Consider the following 7,009-nt stretch of genomic DNA (forward strand, 5'->3'; position numbering starts at 1 on the left):
ATTTTAGCTTTCCTGGAAATAGCTTCAGCCTAGAATTGTAGAGCAATACTTTTTGCCCTTCTTCAAATTTCCTTGGGGCTATGTTGCTGTCATGCTTCTTCTTTGCTCTTTCTTTGTAAATTTTGGCATTCTCATAAGCTTCCGCTCTGAATTCTTCCAACTCTTGAATTTGCAACATCCTTCTTTCTCCAGCGGCTTTGTTGTCCAAGTTCAGAAGTTTCAAGGCCCAGTATGCCTTGTGCTCCAACTCCAGTGGCAGATGGCAAGCTTTTCCATATACTAGTTGGTAAGGAGACATTCCAATTGGTGTTTTGAAAGCTGTCCTATATGCCCAAAGAGCATCATCTAGCTTAATCGACCAGTCCTTCCTTGAAGTTCCCACAGTCTTTTCCAGGATCCTTTTGAGTTCTCTGTTAGATATTTCGGCTTGCCCACTTGTCTGTGGATGGTATGGTGTGGCTACCCTGTGTTTGACTCCATATTTTAGAAGCAATGCCTCTAATGGTTTGTTGCAGAAGTGGCTTCCTCCATCACTGATGATTGCTCTTGGAACCCCAAAACGGCAAAAAATGTGTTTTCTGAGGAAGTTCATGACTACCTTATTATCATTGGTTGGAGTTGCTATTGCTTCAACCCATTTGGAGACATAGTCTACTGCCACAAGAATGTAATTATTTGAGTATGAGGAGGGAAATGGTCCCATGAAATCTATCCCCCATACATCAAACAATTCAAGTTCCAGAATGAATTGTTGTGGCATTTCATTTCTTCTTGGCAAGTTCCCAGCTTTCTGGCATTCATGGCAGTGCTTCACTAATTCTTTTGCATCTTTGAAGATAGTGGGCCAATAAAAACCACACTACAACACCTTAGCTGCTGTTCTTTCTCCTGCAAAGTGCCCTCCATAAGTGGAGCCATGGCAGTCCCATAAAACTTCCCTTCCTTCTTCCTCGGATATGCATCTTCTGAGTATGCCATCGGAACATTTTTTGAACAAGTATGGTTCGTCCCAGATGAAGTATTTGGCATCATTTACCAATTTCTTCCTTTGATGTTTGTTAAATTCCAAAGGTAAACTCCCAGTGGCCTTGAAATTTGCTATGTCTGCAAACCAGGGTGCTTTGTGAATTACCATGAGTTGTTCATCAGGAAAGTACTCATTTATATGTGTGCTTTGTGTGCTTCCTTCTTCACATGGTATCCTTGATAAATGATCTGCCACCTTGTTCTCTACACCCTTCTTGTCTTTGATTTCAATGTCAAATTCCTGCAACAAAAGAACCCATCTAATAAGTCTTGGTTTAGATTCTTGTTTAGCAAGTAAATATTTTAAAGCTGAATGATCAGTGAAGACAATGACTTTAGATCCAATGAGATAAGATCTAAATTTGTCAAATGCAAAGACTATTGCCAAGAGTTCTTTTTCAGTGGTTGTGTAATTCTTTTGGTTAGCATTCAAGACTTTACTGGCATAATAAATCACATGCACCAAATTGTCTTTCCTTTGTCCTAACACGGCCCCAATAGCAAGGTCTGATGCATCACACATCAGTTCAAAAGGTAAGTTCCAATCAGGTGGGGCAATGATAGGTGCAGAGGAAAGTTTTTGCTTCAAAAGTTCATAGGCTAGCATACAATTTTTATCAAATACAAAGGGTGTATCAGAGACAAGAAAGTTACTCAAAGGTTTGGCTATTTTAGAAAAGTCTCTAATAAACCTTCTGTAAAAACCAGCGTGTCCCAAAAAACTCCTAACTGCCTTGACATTACTTGGTGGAGGTAGTTTTTCAATGATTTCCACCTTAGCTCTGTCCACCTCCATGCCTCTATTAGAGATTTTGTGGCCAAGGACTATTCCTTCTGTGACCATGAAATGACACTTTTCCCAGTTTAATACTAGGTTAGTCTCTTGGCACCTCTTAAGCACCAAGGCAAGGTGGTGTAGGCAGCTGGGAAAAGAATCCCCAAATACAGAAAAATCGTCCATGAAGACCTCAATAAATTTTTCAATCATGTCTGAAAAGATGGACAGCATGCATCTTTGGAAAGTGGCAGGTGCATTGCACAATCCAAAGGGCATGCGTCTATAAGCAAAAACTCCATATGGACAAACAAATGATGTTTTCTCTTGATCACTCGGATCAACTACTATTTGGTTGTATCCTGAATATCCATCCAAGAAGCAATAGTAAGCATGTCCGGCAAGCCTTTCAAGCATCTGATCCATGAATGGGAGTGGGAAATGATCCTTTCTGGTGGCTTCATTGAGCTTCCTGTAGTCTATGCACATCCTCCACCCAGTGACGGTTCTTGTGGGTATGAGTTCGTTCTTCTCATTTGGTACCACAGTTATGCCACCTTTCTTAGGAACTACATGGATGGGACTAACCCATGGGCTATCAGAAATGGGGTAGATTACCCCTGCCTGCCATAACTTCTTGACTTCCTTTTGTACCACTTCTTTCATGACGGGATTCAATCTTCTCTGAGCTTGAATGGAGGGTCTAGCATCCTCTTCTAACAAGATTTTATGCATGCATATGGATGAACTTATCCCCTTCAAATCAGCTAGGGTCCATCCAATGGCATCTTGATGAGTTTGCAGCACCTTGATCAATTCTTCTTCCTGTTCTTGGCTCAGGGCAGAGCTAATGATAACAGGGTGACTCTCATCACTACCCAAGTATGCATACTTGAGATTAGGGAAGCTTAAACGCCAGACACTTCCAGTGAGGCCTTTTGTAGAAGCACGTTTAAGCTTCAGTTTAAGGTTAAACTGAAGCTTAAACGTGGAAATGGAAGAAGGTAGCCCTGGAGAGTCATGTAGTCGAACACGTTTAAGCTTCAGTTTAAGGTTAAACTGAAGCTTAAACTTGGAGATAGGAAGGGCAGCCCTGGAGGTCGAACACGTTTAACCTCCAGTTTGTGGTTAAACTGGAGGTTAAACGTGGAAAAGGGTGGAGGCATACTGGAGGTCGAACACGTTTAACCTCCAGTTTGAGGTCAAACTGGAGGTTAAACGTGGAAGCTTAGAATGGTGGCCCTGGAGGTGTCGAACACGTTTAACCTCCAGTTTGAGGTCAAACTGGAGGTTAAACGTGGAAATGGAGAGAGCAACCCTGGAGTAGAAAAGCTGTCGAACACGTTTAAGCTCCAGTTTGAGGTCAAACTGGAGCTTAAACGTGGAATGGCTCCCTGGTACTCTTCCTGGTTCTGGCGTTTAACCTCCAGTTTGAGGTCAAACTGGAGGTTAAACGTGGAACTCCTCCCTGGGTGGCATACTCATTCTGGCGTTTAACCTCCAGTTTGAGGTCAAACTGGAGGTTAAACGTGGAATGCTTCTTTAGTGAGGCTTTTCATTCTGGCGTTTAACCTCCAGTTTGAGGTCAAACTGGAGGTTAAACTTCAATTCCAGCATTTCTTATCCTTCATGATTTTTGGCGTTTAAGCTCTAGTTTAGGCTTAAACTGGAACTTAAACTCCACATGTGATATTCAAGCTTCCTTTATTGATTTTGTTGCTTCCTTGCCTAGCCTCTTCTTCCCTGAAATCATCCAAGCAATTGCATCAAAGTCTTGCAAAATTTCATGAGAAATCTTCCATTCATAGCATTTAAGTATTATAACTAAAACTCATGGAATATGCATCAAAATCATGTTGTTTGGATGGTTCATTGCTTTGTTCTTCATTTAACCATTTTTGGTTACTTTAAGCTCAAGAAAATGCATAAAACAACTAAAACTAACAGAAAAATGCTAGTGAAACTAGCCTATGATGCCTTGGCATCAGAGCTCTGCTGTTCTTTGAGTATTAATACAAAGTACTATTATTTTTCTATTCAATTCAAGCTTATTCCTATTTTAAGATGTTCATTCGCACCCAAGAACATGATAAATGTGATCATTATGTGACGCTCATCACCATTCTCACCTATGAACACGTGCCTGACAACCACTTCCGTTCTACATGAAGACGAGACAAGAATGAGTATCTCTTATATATCTAATACAGAGGACCAAGTCCGAGATATTAGAGTCTTCGTGGTATAAGTTAGAACCCATGGATGGCCATTCCTGAGATCCAGAAAGTCTAAACCTTGTCTGTGGTATTCCGAGTAGGATCTGGGAAGGGATGGATGTGACGAGCTTCAAACTCGCGAGTGCTGGGCGTAGTGACAGACGCAAAAGGATAGTAAATCCTATTCCAGTATGATCGAGAACCGACAGATGATTAGCCATGCAGTGACAGCGCATTGGGCCATTTTCACAGAGAGGACGGGATGTAGCCACTGACAACGGTGATGCCCAACATACAGCTTGCCATGGAAGGGAGTAGGAATGATTGGATGAAGACAGCAGGAAAGCAGAGGTTCAGGAGGAATTAAGCATCTCTATACGCTTATTTGAAATTCTCACTAATGAATTACATAAGTACCTCTATCCTTATTTTATGTTTTATTTATCTTTTAATTATTAAAACTCTATAACCATTTGAATCCACCTGACTGAGATTTACAAGGTGACCATAGCTTGCTTCAAGCCAACAATCTCCGTGGGATCAACCCTTACTCACGTAAGGTTTATTACTTGGACGACCCAGTGCACTTACTGGTTAGTTGTGCGTAGTTGTGACAAAGTGTGTGATTCACGTTTGAGAGCACCAAGTCTTTGGCGCCATTGTTGATGATCGCAATTTCGTGCACCAGAGCCCTTAGTGGTCAATTTGATAACCATTGACACTAGCCTACTACTAAGTCAATTAGTAGCTAGGTTGGACCTTATGGGTTGCTGTTGACTAAACCATTTAATATACTTCAAGTATAGAAGTAAACTTAATGGGTTTGGTTCCTCATAATTGTCAAGATATGGTTATTAGACAAGGACAGTGATCCCAATTCCCATGTCTGGCCAAGAGTTGCTTTTATCATTCATATTTGAAAACCCAAAAATCCTAATTGCTTTGTCTTAGTTATAGTTATTTGTTTAGCCTATAATAGAATTATAGTGGATGTTATCTTATTAGTTTAGAATTGCTCACATCTTGCTTTAGTTATTTGAATTAGTTTCTTGCACTTCAAGATTACTTGCTTGTTAAGATTCCTAGTTTAATTTCTTGTTCATGACTTGCAACCCCGAAATTCTAACCAATGTTGATGCACATGTTTGCCCATTCCTTGTGAGATGACCCGAGGTTTGAATACTTCAGTTACTTTTATTGGGGTTGAACTTGTGACAACCAATTCCTTCGAAATTTGATTCGCGGATTATTTGTCGGTTGAGGGCTATACTTCCAACGCGAAAATCTTGTGAAATTCCTTACCGACGGTATCCCGCGCCATCAAATTTTTGGCGCCGTTGCCGGGGAATGGTTGCATCATATGCCTTGATATTGGTTATGTGAATAAGTGAATATTGTAGATAGTTTACTTTCTTTCAATACTTAGCTATAGTTTAGATTTCTTTTGTATGTGTGCTATGACTCCCAAGTTTGATAACTCGGTCTCAACCGAATTCTAGCTTAGCTGAGTTTGACCCTGACATTGAAAGAACTTTGTTACACACTCGGCAAGCTAGACGGCGGTTGGACTATACGGCTAGTACTTCGGCCTCTCTTGAGGAGCATACCGAATCACTAGATGGTACCGAGAGTGACTTGGAGTCCGCTACTTCCTATTCTTCTGTTGGCACTACTAATACATCTTTCCATCCCACAGGTGAACCATACATGGCGGAGCCATGACGGATCACTTTGCATGAGCAAGGAGCTCTGGATATCATACTTCAACCTTTGCAAGCAAGGTATCTGTTCATACCCTGGGTCGAGCTGTTTGACTCGGGATGTTTGACGACAAGTCGACCGACCTCTTCAGGTCAGGATTATCTGACCTCTTCTCAAAGAGGTCGGCCAAATTGCTAAGAAAAGCCCAATAAGGGCCCAGACAGAGGAACACGACCCAAATCCAAAGGCAGCCCAAGCCTATAGAGATAAGGGCGGTTCCCTTGAAGATAAAGATGACTTCACTCAAAGATAAGATAAGATAAGATAACTATCTTATCCCCAGAAAGGTCATCCCCTACTATTATAAATACACTGGAGCACCCAGGTATAACTCATACTCTGATTCTACTAAAAACCTGCTTAATACCCTTGCTAACTTAAGCATCAGAGTCCCTGGCATCAGTATCCCAGCACCATCACGAGACTATGTAAGAAAGCCAAGGTGATCTTCGAAGACAGCAATCCCCATTAGGTAAACCCTGGAAGGTTAGTTACGCTCTAGCATATAACTTATGTGGCACCCGCCCAACAACAAAGAAGGCCTCAAATAGGGAAAAGAACATCACAAGAAGGACCTCACCAAGAAGAATCTCATCAAGAAGAATACCAGCAAGAAGAGTACTATGATCCAACCAATATAAATCTGGGCCACATTCAAGGAGCCATTGAGGACTTGGCAAGGAGATATATGGAAGGGCAAGAGCAACAACTACACCTTCAATCCCAACGGATAGATCGTCAGGAAGAACTACTTGCTAACTGGATGAATCAACAAGGAGAGTGGTAGAAACAACAAATGGAGCAGCAACAGGAACACTACTCCCAGCTCACTCAAGCCATCAATCAAGTGACTGAAAGGCAAGAGCGTTAAGATAAACGCCTTCAAGAACTCAACCAACATCAGCTAGCTCAGACGAAAGCATTCAATGAGTTCAGCGTGCTTAATGAAGGACGGCAACTACATAGGAAAGAGTTCAACATAAACACTCAAGCCAAGTTGAACTATATGTCTAGGCATATGCATAATTTGTACTCTGCAATCCTTAGGTATGAAACAGTCCAAAAAGATCTAATAGAACAAGAGGAAAGGAAGGTGAAACAGCAGAAGAAAACATTGAAAAAGAAGATGGAAGATGCTGGCTTCTGGAAAAAGTTGATTGGAAAAAGCAAGGGAAGTGGGGGTTCAAGCACTCAAGAAAGACACAAAGAGGACAAACAAGAGGGAGAGCAT

Source organism: Arachis hypogaea, chromosome 11, assembly GCF_003086295.3.
Source record: "Arachis hypogaea cultivar Tifrunner chromosome 11, arahy.Tifrunner.gnm2.J5K5, whole genome shotgun sequence".
NCBI lineage: Eukaryota > Viridiplantae > Streptophyta > Magnoliopsida > Fabales > Fabaceae > Arachis > Arachis hypogaea.